Source organism: Hemiscyllium ocellatum, chromosome 9 (genome assembly GCF_020745735.1).
Source record: "Hemiscyllium ocellatum isolate sHemOce1 chromosome 9, sHemOce1.pat.X.cur, whole genome shotgun sequence".
Classification (NCBI taxonomy): domain Eukaryota; kingdom Metazoa; phylum Chordata; class Chondrichthyes; order Orectolobiformes; family Hemiscylliidae; genus Hemiscyllium; species Hemiscyllium ocellatum.
In genome coordinates, this window is record NC_083409.1 from 17034452 (window position 1) to 17056584 (window position 22133).

Sequence of the window (22133 nt, forward strand, 5' to 3'; positions counted from 1 at the left end):
GACTCAACTTCCAGAGAACCGTGTACCTGAACTCCAAGATCTCTCTGTTTCACTACAGTCCTTAGGCCTTACCATTCACCATGGTACTCCCACCTCGATTAAACTTCCGAAAGTGCAAGACCTCACAATTATCTCTCTGAACTCATTTTGTCATTTCTCTGCCCATTTCTCCAGCTGATCAAGGTCCTGCTGCAATTTCTGATAACCTCCCTCAATGTCTACTGTAATGTCATCTGCAAACTTACCAATCATGCCTTGCAGATTCTCATCCAAATTATTGATGTAGATAGCAAAGAGTAATGGAAACAGGACCTAGCCCTGAGGCACTCCTCTAGACACAGGCCTCTAGTCTGACAAGCATCCTTCCACTGTTACCCACTGCTTCGTACCATCAAGCCAATCAAAGAAAAGTATTTGTCTTTGGTCAGGAATTAGTTTGGAGGTAGGAGGCAGAGAGGAAGAATAGTGAGTGCATCCTCCAGTGAGGAAGATGTGAATAGTATCCCCAGGGATCTGTGCTGCGAGCTCAGCTTTTTAAGATATTTCTCAATGACTTGGATGAAGAAACAGAGAGCTGTACATCCAAGATTGCTGATCACACTGACTGAGGCAGCTTGGAGGAGGTTACAGAGATAGGGAGGGTGGAGGGCAGAGAGGGTTTTGCGAACAAGGATGAGAACTTGACAATCAAGGAGTTGCTGGAAAGGAGCCAATGTAGAAACAGGGTGCAGGGGGTTGGGGGAACAGGACTTGATGCAAGTTTGGATACAGGCATCAGAATTTGGAATGAACTGAAGGTTATGGAGGGCGATTGCTGTGATGTGTGTGAGCACAACATTGGAATGGTCATGTTTGGAGTCCCCAGACATGATTGAGATTTTCAGTGGCTGGTCTGTATAATATGGAGAATATGGGGCTCAGATCATTCTCAGAGATGTGGCCACATTTGTAAAGAGTCTGGTTGTGCAGCAGACCCCCAGGGAGAGGGATGGAGTTTGGAGCAGGAGATGAAGAGGATGGCTTTGATCTTCCCAATATGTTTCACAGTGAGTCCGGGCTTCTCAGTCCTGACTGCTCTTAGCTGCTGTGATTGTCACTGATTGGACACTTATTATTAGATATTCTGACCACAGCAGAAAGCCCCAGTGTAAAAAATAGTTGCAAAGGCTGTCAGAGCACAAGGTTGAAACTTCACCAAAAGAGGAAGTGAAAGAAGGAGCTCGGAGCAGCTGGGTGTTTGTTACTGAGATGGGAGAAAACTGTGAACTGTCTGCTCTCCCTGGAACCTGACAGCACAGGAGGCTGGGTCTGGGATTTTTCTTTTCAGAAACAGCACAGTGATGGAAAAAGTGTCAGTCACTCTCTCACAAACACACACGCCTGCACTTGGAGATTAGAAACAGAATCCAGCAGCAGCTCTGTCTCCAAGCTGTGAAACCTGCACAGAATTGTTCCCTCATTCAGTTTATAACTGGCAGGATAGACCAAGCAGGGGAAGCAACACAGTGGTGTGTACAGTCAGAAGGGAGTTGCCCTGGGAGTCCTCACCATTAACTATGGAACCCATGAAGCCTCATGACAGCAGGTCAAACATGGGGAAGGAAACCTCCTGCTGATTACCACATAGCACCGCCCTCCCCTCCAACCTCAACTGAGCAGTCAGTCCTCCTCCATGTTTGACAACACTTGGAGGGAGCATTGAGGGATGGAAGGACGCAGGATATACCCTGAGTAAGGGACTTCAAAGTCCACCATCAAGAGCTGCTCAGAATCATCACTACTGAGCAAGCTGGTCAGGTTCCACCTGATTCAGCTGCGAGACTGGACCTGGGGCAGGTGGTGAGGGAACCAACAAGAGGGAACAACATACTCACTATCACCCTCACCAACCTGCCTGCTGCTGGTGTATCTGTCCATGACAGTATCAGTAAGGGTGACCACCGCACAGTCCGTGTGGAGACAAAATCCCATCTTCACATTTAAGTTACCTTACATTTTGTTGGGCAAGAGATTCGGGATGTCAGGAAGAACTTTGTTTTGAACAGCAATTGGTAATGACTTGGAAATTAGTGCCATTCAGGTGAGGCAGGTGAAGACACTCAGTGATTGCAATGGCAGATTGGATGGGCTCTTGATGGAAATAAACCTGCAAGGCTCTGGGGGTCGAGTAGGGATTGCTCCATGAAATGACAGCATTTACCTGACAGGCTGAATGTTCTCCCCCTGTGCTGGAAATAGGTCTAACTCAATGAGGGGTTCACAATTAGAGAGTTTGGATGCAGTAAATACAGGACAAATTGTTTCTCCAGGCAGGAGGGTCAGTAACCAGAGGGCACACATTTCAGAAAGGGTCTGAAGAACAAGAGAGAAGATAGGAACATTTTTATCCAGCGAGTTTATGATGTCTGTCTGCAAGGTGAGTGGGAGTGGATTCAACAGCAACTTTCAAAAGGGCCTTTGGAGAAATAGCTGTAAAGGAAACAATTGCAGGGTTATACAGGAAGGGCTGGGTAAATGGGACTAATTGGACTAATTTGTCTAACTGTCACAATAGGCCCAATGACCTCTGTCTGTGCTGTATAAGAACTTACACACACTTAGTCTCACCTTTACACAAAGACTAGGAGAAACAGACAACCCAGTTTACAAAAGAATGCTTTCTCAAACACTCTTGAACCAACTCAGGGAACAGGCCCAGACTAGATTTACTAGAGTAAGTCAGCAAATCAATGACAAGGGAACAGTAAACCAAAAGCAATGGGACTGAACAATATATTCAGTAACACAACAATTGAGAGGAGGAGGGATGAAGGGCAGGAGGTCAGAGAGCATGCTGTAGGGGCCTGAAGGCTCTGCTGTCAATGGTGGGATGGAGGAAGCAGCAATGGACAGGAGACTAGAGACAGAAGATGGAAAGGGGAGGAAGGGAATGGAAGCAGCAGGACACAGATTGAGGGAGGAGGGAGGCCATGGAGGCAATTGGTTGGCAGTGAGCTCATTCTTGAACGACTTCAGATGTCAGACAAGGAAGGGACCACTCCATATCAGACAAGTTGGGGTTTATGGAATGTGACTTCAGGAAGCTGGGAGAGGACATTAGAATCAATAGTTAGGACAAGCAGGAATTAGTGTTTCTGTGGCCAGGGGACTGAAGTCGTGCAGAGACAGACAGTGTTGTTGAGACTGAAATAAGGGACCTTCATGATGGAGTGGATTTTGGGTTTGCAGCTCAAGTACTGGACAGTCCAGTGGGAAGGAGGCCCATGTTTACTGGTCTCTCCTGAAGCATCCAGTGAGAAGGAAGTCCATGTTTATTGGTGTCTGTTGGAGGTTCCAGTGGGACGGAGGTCCATGTTTACTGGTTCTATGGGAAGGTGGCTCATGTATACATCATCATAGAGTCATAGAGGTTTACAGCATGGCATCAGGTCCTTCAGCCCAACTCATCCATGCTGACCAAGTTTCCAAAACTGAACGAATCCTATTTGCCTGTGTTTGGCCCAAATCTCTCTGAAGCCTTCCTATCCATGTTGCTGTAAAAATCTCCTTGAAATGTAGTAACTGTACTCCCCTCTACCACTTCCTCTGGCAGCTCATTACACATACACACCAACCTCTGTGTGAAAAGGTTGTCTCTCAGTTTCCTTTTAATCCTTTCCCCCCTCAACTTAAACCTATTCCTTTTAGTACTGGATTCTCCTACCCTGGGGAAAAGACTTTGGCTATTTACCTTATCTATGACCCTCATGATTCTATAAACCTATATAAGGTCACCCCTCAATCTCCTGCATTCCCTGGAAAAAACATCTTGGCATATCCATCTTCGCCTTATAATTCAAACCCTCCAATCTTGGTAACATCCCTGTTAATCTTTCTTTTATTCAAACCAGCGTAATGACTTCCTTCCTATAGCAGGGTGAGCAGAAATGTACACAGTGACCAAATGTGGCCTTACCGATGCCTTATACAGCTGTAACATGATGTCCCAGCTCCTGTACTCCCTGCTTTGACCAGTGAAGGTGCGCATGCCAAATACCTTCTTCACCACCCTGTCTACCTGTGACACCATTTTCCAGGAACTATGTACCTGTACCCCTCGGTCTCTCTGTTCAACAACACTCCCCATGGCTGTACCATTAATTGTGTAATTCCTGCCCTGGTTTGCCTTACCAAAATGTAACTCCTTCCATTTATCAGAATTTCCATCTGGATTTGTTGACCCACTGGCCCAGTTGATGAAGATGACATTGCACTCTTCGATAACCTTCTTCCCTGTCCACGATGCCAACAATTTTAATGTCAGCCATAAACTTCCTGACCATTCCTGCTATTTTCTCTCCAAATTGTTCATATAAATGATGAACAACAGTGGATCCAGGATCGATTCTTGTGACAGACGGCTGGTCACTGGCCTCCAGTCTGAAGAACAACCCTCTCTCACCAGCCTCTGCCTCCTACCATCAGGCCAATTTTATATCCAATTGGCTCGCTCTCCTTGGATCCTATGTGATATAATATTACTGAGCAATCTACCGTGAGGAACCTTGTCTAAGGCCTTGCTAAAGTCCAAGTAGACAGAGTGTACTGCTCTACCTTTATCTAAGTTTGTGATAACTTCTTCAAAAACTCAGTCATCTACTTGTCTGAATCGGTAAGTCCAATGAATAGGAGGCCCATGTTTACTGATCTCTCTTGGAGGATCAAATCAGAAGTAGGCCAATGTTTACTGGTCTCTGTTGGAGGTTCCAGCAGGAAGGAGCTCATGTTTACTGGTCTCTTCTGGGAACTTCAGTGGGAAGGAGGCCCATGTCTCTCTATCGATCAGCCTTGTGTACTAAATTCCATGTTTAGTGGACTCTGTTGGAGAGTCCAGTACGTCATGAACACATGGTGGGTATGTAGTCAGTTCCTTTCTGTTGTAACTGTGTGATGCTCCAGCGCTCATCCCAGTCAAAAAGCCTGATTCAGAGACTGATCATGGAAGGGGAAGGAAAGGGAAAAGGATTGGAATATGTTGTGGATGGACAGGCTGGGTCACTGGGTCAGAAATTGTCCTGTCCCTCCAGCTCACACTGATGGCCTGAGGATCTCCTCTCTCTCTGCTGGGCCTTCATGGAATGAGGTTTGTGTCCAAACCAGTCCCCAGTGAGAATGGGCCAACAGAACAGAACTCCCCTTCATTTGACAAGAATCTGTCCATCGTCCTGAATGAGGTCAATCCCTGGTCAATGTGAGAAATGGGGAGTTACTCCAGGAAAAGACATGCTTTTGGGTCAAGGGTTAACATCCATTAGTGGGGCAGAGCAGAGGGAGATTTATCCTGAATTCAACTTTCACCACCTGGGACACTGTGAGAAAGACAGAGAAGCAAGACAAAGAGAGAGGTAGAGGCAAATTGTGTGTGTGATCGAGTGATTGAGGGAGGGGCATCTGAGACAGTGTGTGATATGTGAAGGGGCCAAGAGAGAGGTAGAGGGAGGTAGACGTGGTGTGATTGAGGGATAGAGAGAGAGAGAAACAAGATGTGACTGATCAGGATGGATAGAGAAAAGAGTGATACCAAGAGTGAAGAGAATCAATAGAGAATGGGTAGGGTTGAGTGTGAGAGAGAGAGAGAGACATGAGTATGGTAAGAGACAGAATGACAGAGAAGGAGGGAGAGAGACTGTAGATTGGAGTGCAGAGAGGGAGGGAGAGACAGAGAGAAGAATAGAGAGGGGCAATTAACATTTGGAGGTTTTCAATTGAAGCGAGCAATGGAGCGAGTGATGGTGAAAGAGAAAGATGCAGAAATAGAGATTATGAGACGGAGTGAGGAAGTGTAAGTTGGAGAGAGTGGCTTTGAGACAGAGTGAGAGAGAAAGAGAGAGAGAGACAGAGACAGAGGGACAAGTCCTGGTCACCACATTCTTGGAAGGACGTGATTGTACTTGAGAGGGTGCAGAGATTTACCAGGATGCTGCCTGGGATGGAGGGTCAGCTGTGGAGAAAGATTGGAATGGTTGGGGTTGTTTTCCATGCAGCAGTGAAGGCTGAGAGGGGACCTGATAGAGGGGGATAAGATTATTCAGGGCAGTGATAGGGGGAGTAGGAAGGCACTTTTTACAAGAGTCAAGGACTCAATAACCAGGGACAGAGATTGAAGGAAAAATAGACATGGACACAAAGAAAGTGCTGCAGGAGTAGGCCATTCGGCCCTTTGAGACTGTTCTGTCATTCAGTATGATCATGGCTGATCCTCTCTCTTGAAGTCATCTTCCTACTTTCCCCCCATTCCCTTCATGCTGTTAAAATGCAAAACAAATATCTCTCTCTTTCTCTTGAATATATTCAGTTCCTTGTCCTCCATAGCCTTCAGTGGAAGATAATTCCACAGATTAACCATCCTCTGAGTGAAGAAATGTTTCCTCATCTCAGTCTGAAATGGTCTACCCCATATCCCCCTGAGACTGTCTCCCGGTTCCAGACTCCCCAACCAGGGGAAACCTCCTCCCTGCCCAGCCCTGTTAGAATATGATACATTTCAATCAGATCCCCTCTTATCCTTCTGAGTCCAGGCCCAATCGAGTTGGAGAGTGAGAGAAGAGTTAGGGAGAAATGTTTTCATCCAGAGGGTGGTGGGAGTCTGGAACTCACTGCCTGAAAGGCTGGTTGAGTCACAAACTCTCAGGACATTGGAGCAGTGTTTAGATATTCCCTTGTGTTGCTGTAGCCCCAGGGTAATGGGCCAAGAGCTGGAGGATCATCAGATCTTTGTTTACCAGCACAGACACAATGGGCCAAATGGCCTCATTCAGTGCTGTCCACATCAATGATTCTCTGAGACAGAGAGAGAGAGAGAGAGAGGGAGAGAGAGAGAGAGAGAGAAGAGGAAGTGTGAGGGGCTGACGTGGCTCTCTCTGCCTGATGCCATTTACACACTGAGGAACACCCAGTCAGACTCTCACAGGCTGCAGCTTTATAAAGCAGAGCCCAGTGAAGGGAGAGTTTATCAGGAACCAGGCACAGGGACAGGAGCACACACCATGATTTCACACATCCAGCTGATCTGGCCCCTGGCATTCTGTGTCGCAGGTACAAATCTCTCTCCTTCCACCTTGAATCTTTAGTTGCTCTCCATTTCACTCCAGTTCCACTGACTTGTGATTGAAGGGAAAATGCTGAAACCAGAGGAATGCTCAGTGTCTCCAACAATCTCTCATTTGACAGGCTCTTTCTGTGAAAGTTCTGACTTCACTGTGTTTCTCTCTGATCCCTCAGGTATCGGTGAGGACATCATCATGACCTAGTCTCCCCCGGTGCTGTCAGTGGGACTGGGCCAGACTGCAACCATCACCTGTAGGGCCATTAGCAGCTACCTTGCTTGGTACCACTAGCGAGAAGGTCAGAAACCCTCTCTCCTGATCTATGCTGCAGCAACTCAACTCACAGGAATCTCCGAGTGATTCACCGGCAGTGGATCAGGGACCAGTTTCACCCTGACAATCAGCAACGTTCATAATGAGGATGTCGCTGACTGTTACTGTCAGCAGCATTACAGCTGGCCTTACTTTCGGTAAAGGAACCAAGCTCAGACTGAGGAAGTAAACCTCAATCCTCTGTTATTAACCCTTTCAATCTCTAAACACAATTTATAAAACACAAATACTGAATTGTTGAAGTGTTGCAGTGAAGGAAATGTTTGATTGAGGAACACCGCGTCCCATACGGTGTACATCTGTATTTCGTTAGTCCTATAACCCCATTAAACAGCAAGATATAAGTCAGTAAGTTTTACTCATCGTGTGGAGGAGCTCTGTCCATTTGCAGCCTGTGGTCCCATTCCTGCAACATGGAGTGAATTCAATGAGTAGCCTCCTGCCAGTCTCAGTGTGACGGACACGGGCAGAGTTTATGTGAGTTCTGGTTCCCTGTCCCAGTCTCTGATCTCACTGACCTCAGCAGCAGCAGCAGCAGCAGCACAGTGAGACACCGAGCTCCCACCTCCCCCAGCTTTAACTCTGCTCAATCACATAATCACAGAATTGTTACAGTGCACAAGGAGGCCATTCTGCCCATCCTATCTGGACTGGCTCTCCGAATGAGCAATTCACTGAGTGTCATTCTCCTGCCTTCTCCCTGTCACCCTGAACATTGTTCCTTTTCAAATAACAGTCTCATTCCCTTTGGAATGTTTTAATTGAAGCTGCCTCCACCACACTCTCAGGCAGTGCATTCCACACCTTAACCACTCACTGGCCAAAATGTTGTTCCCCATCTCACTTTTGTGACTTTTCCCAATTGCCTTCAATCTGTGGTCTCTCGGTCTCAATCCTTTCTCTTGGGAACATTTTCTCCCTATTTACTGTATCCAGGCCCCTCCTGATTTTAATTCCTCCAACAAATCTCCTCTCAGCCTTCTCCAAAGAAGTCAGTCCCAAATTGTCCAAACTATCTTAATAACTGATGTTCCTCATCCCTGGAATGATCTTTGGGAATATTTTTGCCATTTCTACAAAATTTCACCTGCTTCCTGAATGATTTACATTATCTATGTCCCTCATGATTTTATAAACCTCTATAAGGTCACTCCTCAGACTCTTACACTAGAGGGAAAAAAGTCTCAGCTTTTCCAGTCCCTCATAGTCATGGAGTCATACAGTGTGGAAACAGACATTTCAGTCCAACTTGCCTGTGTTAACCAGATATCCTAAATGACCTCATCCCATTTGCCAGCATTTGGCTTACATCCCTCTAAACCCTTCCTATCCATGTTCCCATCCCAACGTTTTTTAAATGTTGTAATTTTATCCGCCTCCAACGCTTTCTCTAGCAGCTCGATCCAGACACACACCACCCACTGCGTGACAGGTTACCACTCAGGTCCCTTTTGAATCTTTTGCCTCTCACCTTAAACCTATGCCCTCTTGTTTTGGACTCCCGTTCCCAAGGAAAAGACCTTGGATATACACCTTGTCCATGCCCTTCATGATTTTCTGCACATCCATAAGGTCACCTCGAGGCCTTAGATGCTGCAGGGAAAATAGGCCCATTTCTTCAGCCTCTCCCGACAGCGGAAACTCTCCAATTCCTGGCCACATCCTTGTAAATCTTTTCCGCTGCCTTTTAAGTTTAACAACATCCTTCCTATCTCAGGATGATCAGAATTGTTCACATTATTCCCAAAGTGGCGTCACCAACTGCTGTACCACTGCAACATCATGTCCCAACTCCTTTACTCAATGCAGTGACCAATAAAAGTAAGCATACCCAACACCTTCTTCATCTCCCTGTCTACCTGTGACTCCACTGTCAAGGAATAATGCACCTGCACCTGCACCTTCACCACTCAGTCTCTTTGTTCAGCAACACTCCGCAGGGCCCTACCATTAACCATAAAAGTCCTGCCTTGGTTTGGCTTTGAAAAGTACAGAACTCACATTTATCTGAATTAAACTCCATCTGCCATTCCTCAGCCCACTGGCCCAGTTGGTCAAGATCCCATTGTACTCTTAGACAGCCTTCTTCACTGGCCACGATGCCACCTGAAAATTCACCTGAACAGACTCTCACAACTCTGGCCCCTCCCTGCCTGTTACACTGCTACTACCCCAGTCTATATTCAAAAATTAAAGAACCATTTATAATGACTCTATCATGTTTGCAGATATCTGTAAATTCCTTGCATTTGTATTCCTCTGCATCTTTCCCATTGGGTGGTGATTTGTTGACTGTTCTGAGGATTCTGTGGTCCTTGGTGTTCCTCTCTGTTATTCCCTCCTGGCTCCCACAGCCCTGCCAAGTTAGTTTAAACCCTCACCAACTGCACTAATAAATCACCCCAAAGGAACTCAGTCCCAGCTCGGTTCAGGAACAACGCTGTCTGGTCTGTCCAGGTCCCATCTCCCCCAGACCCAGTCTCAAGGTCCCAAGAATCTAAAGTCCTCCAACTTGGATCGTCTTTCCAGCTTCACATTCACCTGTGTTATCCTCCTGTTCCTATTCTCACTTGGGTGGGGCACTGGGAGAAATCCGGAGATTCTAACTTTTGAGATCCCAGTGCTAATTCCCTCCAGAGCCCCCTAAATTCTGACTGCAGGACCACATCCCTTTTCTCCCTCTGTCACAGGGACCATTGTGGACCACGACTGCTGCCTCTTCCCCCTCTCCCCTCAGGGTGGTTTGCAGCCGCTCAGAGACATCCTTGACCCTGGCACCAGGGAGACAACACACCATCCTGGATTCCCATCTGCAACTGCAGAAACACCTATCGATTGCCCTCACTCTCGAATCTCCTCTCGCTCTCCCTCTTCCTTGTACCCCCTGTACAGCTGAGCCCCCCGTGGTGCCATGGGCTTGGCTCTGGCTGCACTCCCCAGATGAACCATCATTCTCATCAGGATTCTGAACTGAATCCTGGTTGGAGAGTGCGATGCACTCAGGGGATTCCTCTACTAGCTGCCTGGTCCTTTTAGACTGTCTGCTGCTCCCCCATTCCCTCTCACCCTGCATTCGCTGAAGCTGAAGAGTGACCACATCTAGAAACGTGCTCTCCATGGAGCTCTCAGCCTCACGGACGCTCCGAACTGACACCAGCTGCTGCTCAAGCTCCGAAACCCGGAGTTCCAACTGCTGTCACTGACCACACTTTCTGTTCTCATGGTATTCCAGGAGCTAGGAAGCATTCTGAAGTTCCCACCTAAATGCACACTCTCTTCACCCTTTGGTTGTCTCTTGGCAAAGTTCTGATGACAAACAGCTCCAGCAGGGCTCACAGTCCAGTGGGTTAAGTGTTCCAGGGTTTTGGGGAAACTCTCCAGAAGACTTTAAGAAATAGGAGCAGAAATCAGCCATTCAGCCCGTTGAATCTGCTCTGCCAGTTGATCTTGGCAGATATGCTTCTCACCCCCATTCTCTGCTTGATCCACAGGAACGTTCGATCCCCTTAACTATCACAAACTATCTACCTCTGTCTTAAATACACTCAGTGACTTGGCCTCCACTGCCCTCTGTTAGCAATACATTCCACAGATTCACCACCCTCTGGCTGAAGAAATTCCTCCTCATCTCAGCTCGAAAGGGCCAGCCCTTCATACTGAGGGTGTGCCTTGGTTACCGACTCTCTCCTGTTTTTGGAAACATCTTTTTCACATCCACTCTATCCAGGTTGATCAGTATTCAGTAAATTTCAAAAAGATCCCTCCTCATCTTTCTAAAGTCCATTGAGTACAGACCCAGAGTCCTCAAGCACATCTGATACGATAAGTCCTTCATCACCAAGATCATTGTTGTAAACCCCTCCAATGCCAGCACATTGTTTCTTAGAATATGGGTCCGAAATCTGCTCACAATATTCCAAATGCAGTCTGACCAGAGCCTTACACAGCCTCAGCAGTACATCTCTGCTCTTGTATTCTGGCCCTACTGAAATGAATGCTATCATTTCATTTGCCTTCCCAAGCACAAACTGGACCTGCCTGTTAACCTGAAGGGAAACCTGAATGAGGTTCGTGCTTTAGATTTCCAAAAGATTTTCTTATTTAGAAAATAGTCTTTGCATCTCTTCTTCCTCCCAAAGTGCACACCTTCACACTGTAACACATTGTATTCTATCTGCCACTTCTTTGTCCACTCTCCCAGCCTATCCAGGAGCTTTTACATTCTTCCCACTTCCTCAACACTACCTGTCCCTCCACCTATCTCATGTCATCTGCAAACTTAGCAACAATGTCTTCACTTCCTCCATCCAGATTGTTAATGTATAACGTGAATAGTTATGGTCCCAACATTGACCCCTACATGACTCTACCAGTCACCAACGGCCATTTTTCCTCACTCTCTGCTTTATGCCAACCTGCCAGTCCTTAGTCCATGCCAGTGCCTCGGCCCTCACACTGTATGCTCTTATCTAATGTCAAAGGCCTTCTAGAAATCCAAATACATTACTTCCTTTGACTCTCCTTTGTCTGACTGGCTGATTGCCTCCTCAAAGAATTCTAACAGATTTGCCAGGCATGACCTCCCCTTGATGAAGCCGTGTTGACTCAGCCCTAGTTTACAATTGCACCTCCAAATCCTCTGCAATTTCATCCTTAAATTGAAGTCTAAAACCTTACCAACAACTGAGTCTAGGCTAACTGGCCTATAATTTCCCATCTTCTCCCTCCTCCCTCCCTTCTTAAACAGGGCTGTTATGTGAGCCACTTTCCAGTCCCTTGCCCCCATCAGATCCCTGCCCACCACACTGTCATACCCTGACTCCATCGATTCCTGAAAGATCATCTCCAATACCTCCATAATTTACTCAGTGATCTCCTTCAGAACACACTCATGTCGTTCATCTAGTCTGGGTGAGTTACCCACATTCAACCTTTCAGCTTCGATTCAATTCCTCTGCTATTTCTTCACTTCCTATAATACTTTCTCCAGCCTCATTTTCCAATGTCTATTTTTGCCTTCCTCTTCCTTTTTATACATCTGATAAAACTCGTGCAATCTTCTTTTGTATTACCGGCTAACTTACCCCCACATTTCCCCTTCTCCACCTTTAATGCTTTTTTATTTATCCTCTCCAGGTTTTTAAAGGCTTCCTAACCCTCTGGCTTCCCACTTTTCTCTACCACATTGTGCATTTTTTTCTTTTGCTTTTATGCTGTCCGTGACTTCCCTCACCAGCCATGGTTGCCTTGTCCTCCCCTTAGTATGTTTCTTCTTTTTTGGGATGAATTCTGACTCTGCTTCCTGAATTACCCCCAGAAACCCTGCTGTTTGCTGCCCCACTATTTTACCTGCTCGGCTCCCCTTCCAATCAACTCTGGCCAGCTGCTTCCTCATGTCTTTGTACTTACCTTTACTCAACTGAAATACAGATCCATCTGATTGCAGCTTTTCCCTCTCAAACTACAGGGGGAATTCTATCATATTATGGTCATTTATCCAGAAGGATACTTTCACCTTCAGCTCATTAATCAAGTTTGCCTCATTCCACATCACTGAATCCAGAACTGCCTGTTCCATAATGGCTCAACCACAAGCTGCTCCAAAAACCATCTTGTAGACATCCATGAAATCCTTTTCTTGAGACGCGCTACCCAGTCCACCTATCCATTGAGGTCTGCCCTGACATTTTGTATATGGCTTGTCTGTCTCCTGACTGATTTCCTTCCCCACACCCTGATTACTGCTTGGAGATCTGGACATAACTTGCATCAGATTCTTTATTTCTTGCGGTTCCTCAACTCTACCCACACACATTCTACACCTTTTGACTCTATATCACTTCTTGCTTTGATTTAATTTAATTTCGTACTAACAAGGCAACTCTTCCCCCTCTGTCCATCTGCCTGTTCTTTTGATAGGACATGTATCCTTGGATATTTAGTTCCCAGCCCGGATCCCCTTGCAGCCATGTCTCTGTGATACCCACAACATCATACCTGCCAGTTTCAATCTGCACTACCAGTTCATTGCTTATACTGTGTGCTTTTAAGTCCAACAGCTTCAGTCCTGCATTGACTGCCTTCTTTCTCATCATTATCCTCTTATCTGCTGTGCTTGATGCTCGACTCTTGATCCTTTTTGTACTCTCTGTCCTCGTATGCCTTCTAGAAACCGAATAGCCTTTCCTGAGCCCTCCTCCACTTTAACTAGTTTAAATTCCTTGGAAACTCAATTTACCTCGATTTATGGCATCACTTTGTCTGCCTTACTCAGAATGATTCGTGCATTTAGATACAAACCCTTTAAGTTTGTTCTATTGTTCGTTTTCCCTGCACTTTTATGGTTCCTTTAAAATTCAAAAATTCTATCCCTTCCTTTTATTTTCTGGTAACAATCAATCCAATCACTAACCAGCAATCCTACCTTCTCCTTTACCTTCCATTTTCTCATTTTCCATCCAACTGAACCAAATTCCTTTCTCTTTGGGTTGAGTTCAGGACAATATTTATCCTTGGACCAATATCATGAAAAATGCTCTTTGACTTCATTGCTTCTAGTGGGATCTTGCTGTGTAGAAATTGGCTGCCCCTTTCCTGACATTGCAACAGTGACTTGTTTTAAAACAAAATGTAAATGTCTTTGGGAGAGCCTGAGGTGTTAGGGGCTCGATTGAAATACAATTACAGTTATGGAGATGTACAGCATGGAAACAGACCCTTCAGTCCAAGTCATCCATCCTGACCAGATACCCTAAATTAATCTAGTCCCATTTGCCAGCATGAGGCCCATTTTGCTCTCAACCCTTCCTATACATATATCCATCCAGATGGCTTTTTAAATATTGTAATCATACCAGCCTCCATCACTCCCTCTGGCAGCTCATTCCAAACATTTACCACCCTCTGCATGGAAACCTTAGGTCCCTTTTAAATCTTTCCCCTGTCACCTTCAACCTATGCCCTCTAGTTCTGGACTCACCCACTCTGAAGAAAAGATCTACTCTATTCACCGTATCTATACCCCTCATGATTTTATAAACCACTGTGTGGTCACCCTCAGCCTCCAACAATCCAGGGAAAATAGTCTCAGTCTATTCAGCTTCCTCCGATAGCTCAAACTCTCCAACCTTGGCAACACCCTTCTAAAACTTTTCTGAAGCATTTTAAGGTTCACAATATTTTTCCTACAGCAGGGAGACCAGAAATACACACCGTATTCCAAAAGTGACCTAACCAATGTCTGGCACAACCACAAAAGCTCCCAACTCCAATACTCAATGCACTGCCCAGTAAAGGAAACCATACTAAATTACTTCGTCACCCCCCTCCCTCCCCACCCACACGCACACACATCTACCTACAACTCCATTTTCAAGAAACCTTTTTTTTGGTTGAACTGGGAGTCTTTCAGATGTGAAAGGTGCCATTCCATGGCACTGTTGGATGAAGAGCAGGCAGTTCCTTCTGGTGTACCTGGTTAATATTTATCCCCCAATAAAAATCACTAAAAATCTATTTCTCTGCTAATTATCATACTGTGTTTGGGATCTCACTGTGCAAAGTCTGCTGGAAAGAGCCTTTGGGACATTCTGAGTTGGGGACAGGTGCTACACAAATGCAGGTCTTTCTTTAAGGTTAGAGTCCCCTGATCCTGAACCTCACCCATTGTCTGCGCACTCTCACCTTCCAGGAGGCCTGGAGTCATTAGGAGCAGTGACCCTGCCTGACCCCAGGTCACTGAGACTCTATGCAGCTTCACCCTTGATCTCAGCCCAGTGGTGTGCAGCAAGGTTTGAAATATAATCTAGAACCTTCTACACAGACACCCCAATGTGACTCCTTCCTGAAGTGTGTGGATCCGAGTCTGCTCCAATGTTCTCGGATAAAGTTCTCCTCATCTGTGGTTAATCGAAGGTTTGTTAAAGAGGGATCGAGCTCCATCCCACTCTCCAGCTCTTGCTCCAAAGCTCTGGATGTTTCGACGTTCCAAGTGAATATCCAAGTGTTTTTTTCAATGTGATGAGGGTTTCTGCCTCTCCCACCCTTTCAGACAGTGAGTCCCAGGTCCCATCAGGCTCTGGGTGAAAACAATTACTCCTCAATTCACCTCGAACCCTGTCCCCAATTCATTTCAATCTCTCCCCATGGTTATTGCCCTCTCTGCTGATGGAAATCAGTCCTTCCTACCAATTCTATCTCGGCCCTCATCATTTTACACGCCTTGATCAAATCTCCCCTCAGCCTTCTCTGTTCCAAAGAAAACAGTCCCAGACAAACCAATCATTCCTCAAAACTAAAACTTCCCATTCTTGACAAAATCCTCCACTGTCCCCATCACTCAGGGGATCATATCCTTCCTGTAATGTGGTGACCAGAACTGTACCCTGTTCTCTCACTGTGCTCTAACTGGGGTTTTATACAGTTCCAGAATAAACAAATTTCTTACTTTCACTCTCAACCAAAAATGAGATAAGGGAGGTGATGGCCTAATAGTATTATTGCTGAACTGTTAATCCAGAGATCCAGATTAATGTTCTAGGGACCAGGGCAGAATCCTGCCACAGCAGATGGTGGAATTTGAATTCAATTAAAAAATCTGGAATTAAGAGAGTAATGATGACCATGAAACCATCGTTGATTGTCAGGGAAAAGCATCTGATTCACTAATGTCCTTTAGGGAAGGAAACTGCCATCCTTCCCATGTGACTCCAGACCCACAGCAATGTGGGTGACTCTAAAATGCCCTCTGGGCGATTAGGGATGGGCAATAAATGCTGCCGATCCAGCAATGCCCTCATTCCATCAAGGGAAAAAGAAAAACTGTTTATCCCATGTGTTTTCTGAAGCACCTCACTGACCTGCATTCATTAATCACCATGGCCACATCGTCCACCTGCACACACATCTGACTTCCAGCCTCAAGCTGACGAGAGACATTCCTTCATTATCTGAGAAACAGACAGAAACATAAAACACAGGACCAGTAGTAGGCCATTCGGCCCCTCAAGCCTGCTCCACCATTCAATATGATCATGGCCGATCATCCAACACTGTCCCCTGTTCCTGCTTGCTCCCCACATTCTTTGAACTCATTAATCTTAAGAACTGTATCGAATTCCTTCTTGAACACATACTGCATCTAATTCCCTCATGCTGGCAAATTGATGAGAAGTATTGAGTTGTTTTTTGACACAATGATCCGTTGGGCCTTTTGGGTCTCCCTGACTCTGACCCTATTCTTATATATTATGAATAACTGGGTACCAAGGACTGATCCCTGTGGTACCCCAACTGGTAAATATCTGCCATTCAAAAAAAGACTCACTCTTCCTGTCCTGTCTGCCAACCAGTTCTTAATCCATGTCAGGACATGATCCCAAATCCTCTTGTTTGTTGGGATTTCTTTGATTCAGTTGGACATAGTTAATCCTGTCTTTGCCTTCCTCAGGTCCTGTTCAATGTCACCCCCGCATTTTCGATCCTCCTCTGGACTTTCTGCAGGTTTGATCTCCAGATAACCAACATCACCTTCCCTGTTTAGTCTTCCCTACTCTGGCTGCCTTTTGACATCCCAGGCTGAGAGTCTAGATTTGGGAGTCCCACCCTTACTCATTGTGGGAACAGATTCTGAACAATCTCTGTCTTTTCTTTTGAGGGATCCCACTGCCCTGACACTGATTTCACATCATGGCGTTGGTTCCAGTCCACTTTTACTAAATCATCGCACAGTTTAGTAAAATAGTTCATTCCCAAGTGAAAACGTTAACACTTGCTGCGTGGTTCTCCATTTCCATCTCAACTCTCAATCTCACTGAGTTCTGGTCACTGTCACTAAACTGCTCCCCCATTGAGAACCCTTCCAGCTGCCCACATTCATTCCCTAAACAAGGGTCCAAACCTGTTCCTTGTCTTTCCCCATCACCTTCTCGGGGCAATTAGGGATGAGAAATAAATGCTGGCCCTGCTCGTGACACTCACTCCCAAGAAACAATTTAAACAATACCTGGTTTTTTGTCGGGTTTGGTCGGTATTGGATACAAATGTTCAAACATTTTACCAGTGAATGTTCTGAGAGTTGAAGTTTCTTCAATTGGCAGGGATTAAAATTGTTTCTCTTGTCTTTCAGGCCGTGAGAACTCTCAGCCCAAGCTGACCCTGCTGCCCCCCTCCCTGGAGCAGGTCAATGCCAAGGGCACTGCCACCCTGGTGTGCCTTGCCAATCACTTCTATCCCGATGAGCTGGAGGTGCAGTGGAAGAAGGACGGTGCAGTCATTTCGGACGGGGTTCAGACCAGCAACTACCTGCGAGCTTCGGACAGCACCTACAGTGTCAGCAGCCTGCTGACCCTCTCTGGGTCTGACTGGGAGTCCGACGCTCGCTTCTCCTGTGCCCTCACCCACGTGACCCTCCCCTCTCCCCTCAGCAAGAGCATCAGGAGATCAGAATGTGTGTAGAGTGTTTGAGACAGTCCACAGAGGAGACCCAACTTTAAACAGAACAGGGCTGAGCTGGCAGGACAAAGGTCATTGTCAGCACTGAATGTCAACGCTCCTCCTTCTCAGGACTGGTCTAGGGAACACTTCTGAGGTTCAGGAGTTCAGGCAGTTCATTGGGACAGCGTAGAGAGAGTTTTATCCTATGTAAAACCTCATGCTGTCCTTGTTCTGGGAGTGTTTGACGGGTCAGGGTTGACTTGTGATGCTAAGTAAAATCTCTTGAAGATGTTGAAAAGTGCCAGCTGTACAAAACAATGTGAACCTCTGAAGTCTCTGCTTCAGTAAAACAGATCCCCTTCCTGCTCAGCCACCAGTTCCAATTCAAGGTTTTTATCACTGTTTAAAGGGACAGGGTTCTCATGTTACTGAGAAAACCTCCACAAGTGTTTTCCTCAAGCACCATTGTGGCTGTGAATTTGAGCAGCTTCCTCTGTCTGGGCTGTTAATTTTAGTGTTTATTCTCCCAAAGCCAATCAAATCAGATTAAAGTTGAAGAAGATTCAGTCTCTGTTTCTGTGTGCTTTGGAAATGGACCACTCCCTTCAGCTGATTGGATGCATTTCAGCACAGCATTGTCACAATTGGCTGTTTGGTCTGTCAATCAGTAAGACTTTCATTGTAGTATGGACTGACAGCTAATCATCAATCATTTTCAAATGATCCCTTTGATCTGGAAACTGTGGAGGTTGCAAGTTTTCAAACAAAACAGAAACTGAAAGCTGTTGGGACTCTGTAATTACAATCTGAGGCATTCCCTCTTCACTCTTTTGATCCAGGTAGAGTTGCTGGGATAGCACTGTGCGCTCTCTGCTGCATGCTGGATAGTACCTGTAATGTTTTAAGGCCAGTCACTGAGAATGGAGGCTGTGTGTCTCTCTCAGTTGAGTGTGCGTGTTTTACATAATGCTGCCTGAGGTGTCACTGTGAATGTGGGTGTGTTATTCAGAGACATCGACATGCAGCGCTGAGTAACATGTTCACACTCAGAGAGACACCTCCAGGCAGCATGGACTGTGAGCATTTTACTCAGTGCTCAGAGAGTGTGGTGGTGGAAAAGCATAGCAGGTCAGGCAACATCCGAGGAGCAGGAGAATCAATGCCTTCATCAGGAAAATTCCTTCATCAGGATGTCCAAAACGTTGATTTTGCTGCTGCTCAGATGCTGCCTGACCTGCTGTGCTTTTCCAGTACCACACTCTCAACTCTAAGCCCCAGCATCTGCAGTCCTCACTTTTGCCTTGTTACTCAGTGCTGCCTGGCACTCTGAGTGTGTGCGTTACTCAGTGTTGCCTGTAGATATCTCTCTGAGCGTGTGTGTTATTCTGTACTGCCTGTCAGTATCTCATTGAGTGTGAATGTGTTACTCTGTGCTGCCTGTAGGTGTCTCTGAGGTATTTGTCTCTGAGTGATGGATAGAGAATGGGCTTTGTGATGGGAATTGAAGACTTGGCTTTAATCATCTCAAATCATGAATGAAAAACAGTTCAGTCTGAAATGGTGCCTCAGTGAGATGGCCAAAGTTTAAAAATCACACAACACCAGGTTATAGTCCAACAGGTTTCTTTGGAAGTACATGCTTTCAGAGGTCCTTCATCAGGCAGCTAGTGGGGCAGGATCATAGTTGATAGAATTTACAGTGAAATTGAGATGGCAACTGAGAAAGGTGAATACTGCGAGTGTGTTCTCAGTAAGGGAGGGATTTCAGAGGCAGTGGGCACTGTGCTCCCTAATGTGTTGCCTGATTACAAGGGGATTTTCTGGATCCAGGGTTATTGCAGTTGTGGCTGCCTGCCCAGCCAGTGCTGACTACCCATAGTCATATTTCAATGGTCAATTAGCTCTAAACTACGTGCAGTAATATTACCTTACAGAGAGGGGAGCTGTCTGAGCGAGGGTGGTTGAATTCTTGCAGCCCCAAGGGGGGTTGCAGTGGATTAATGAAGGACACTACCAACATGAAGGTACCACCTTCTCTCCCCCTGCCTCAGCTGTGGTGACCCTTGGATTAAACTCACCACCATTTGGCTCTGTCTGTAATGAGTGAGTGGGACTATGCTCCTCTGGGATTAGATTAGATTAGATTACCTACAGTGTGGAAACAGGCCTTTCGGCCCAACCAATCCACACCGACCCTCCAAACAGAAACCCACCCGACCCATTTCCCTCTGACTAATGCACCTAAAACTATGGGCAATTTAACATGGCCAAAACATTATGTTTTCAAGAAGGGGGTAGAGACAGCTCTTGTGGCTAAAGATTCAAGGGATATGGGGTAGGGAGGGATTACAGTGTAGTGCTCGATGATCAGCCATGACCATAGATAGATTCTTGATGACTGAAGAGATGAAACATTATCAGAGAATGTAGAGTTGAGGTTAAAATCAGATCAGCCATAAGGGCCGAGTGGCCTACTTTTGTTCCTTGCCCATATGTTGCCTCATACACTTTCACACAATTGAAGACTGTCATTTGCATTTTCTACCTGCAGATTAAGCTGCTTGTGCAATAGGCCTCATCTGTACAGTGTTTCCTCCAGTCTTTCACCATGATATAGTTAAGATAATGATCCCATAATCAATCCATTAACTTTGTAAGTTAGTTTAGTTAAAGCAATAAAACACATTACAATCATGAAGCAGACATTACAGCAAGCAAGATTTCACTGCACGGAGGCTCAGTTGTCAGCAATGCTGTCCCGCAGCGCCAGGGACCCAGGTTCGATTCCAGTCTCGGGCAACTGTCTGTTTGGAGTTTGCACATTCTCCCCGTGTCTGTGGGTTTCCTCTGGATGCTCCGGTTTCTTCCCACAGTCGAAAGATGTGCAGGTTCGCTGAATTGGCCAAACTAAATTGTCCATGGTGTTCAGGGGTGTGTGGGTCAGGGAATATGTAGAGTAATGGGGTGGGGGAGTGGGATGCACTTTGGAGGGTCAGTGTGGAGGCCTATTTCCACACTGTAGGGATTCAGCGAATTGATCTTGGTCTGTGCAGCTTGCAGGCTCACAGATGACTATCTGGTGGGTAGAGTTCAACACCGTACATACACAGGGGTGGATTTTCTTAAAGGTAATGTGTGCACACAGCACACAGCTACTGAATATCAAGGCAAGATAGTTACATTCTCTCTTGTTGGAGACAGTCATTGCCTGGCAGCTGTGTGGCACAAATGTAACCTTATTCATGTTCCAAACCCACATCTCTATCAGTAAAATGCTTTGGAACATTCTCAGGTGACAAAAGGTGCTATACATTTGGGGTGGCACGATGGCTCAGTGGTTGGCACTGCTGCCTCACAGCGTCAGGGACCCGCCTCAGGCAGGTCTGTGCGGAGTTTGCACATTCTCCCTATGTCTGCGTGGGCTTCCCCCGGGTGCTCTGGTTTCCTCCCACAGTCCAAAAGATCTGCAGGCTGGTAAACTGGCCATGCTAAATTGCTAGTGTCCAGGATGAGCAGGCTAGGTGGATTAGCCATTGGAAAATACAGGGATAGCATCGGGGTCTGGATGGAATGTCCTTTGGAGGGGTGGTGTGGACTCGATAGGCTGAGTGGCCTACTTCCACACTATAAGGATTCTGTGATACAAATGTAAGTTCCTTCTTTCCATTCTAGCCCTGAAGCATGTGGTTCTGTCTCATTTCCACTCAAGAGATGGCAACCCTTTGAAAACAGGAGCAGCCTCTATTCTTTTGGAAAGTACTTCTTCCACTCTGTGTCCTTCATAGCCTTGTAGACAACAACAATGAGATCGGGAAATAACCCAAAGCTATAATCTTCTGGACTCTTCATTAAACTGTGGAACCTGAAAAGTACAATTAATGTCCAAGTCAATGAAGATATTTCTCAGCAATCCCTAAATGCTGAGTTTTAGTACTCAGCAGGCCCCAGGAATCAAAATAACCGAGTAGATCATTGCTCTGAATTGCTCATAAATGTCACCTTCACATTTCAGGAGGCTTTGATCAAAAAGGTTGCTTACTCCTCTCCAAAATACAGCTTAAAATCAGCTCCAACTCCCAACCATCCAGCTGAGAGCGGAGCCCTGTACAAACTGGAACCTGGTCAGTGGGAGCACTGTCACCTCTGTCTCAGAAGCTTTGTCTATTTAAACCAGTGTCTTAGTCAGAGAGTCATTCAGCACGGAAACAGACCCTTCGGTTCAACTCATCCGTGCCAACCAGACATCCTCATCTAGTTCCATTTGCCATGATTTAGCCCATA

General features: G+C 46.1%; 1 pseudogene; it reads left to right on the forward strand.

The window, feature by feature from the left end:
• The first annotated feature begins 5756 nt into the window (after nt 1-5756).
• Nucleotides 5757-18119, forward strand: LOC132818905 (immunoglobulin kappa constant-like; annotated as a pseudogene).
• Nucleotides 18120-22133: the final 4014 nt, after the last annotated feature.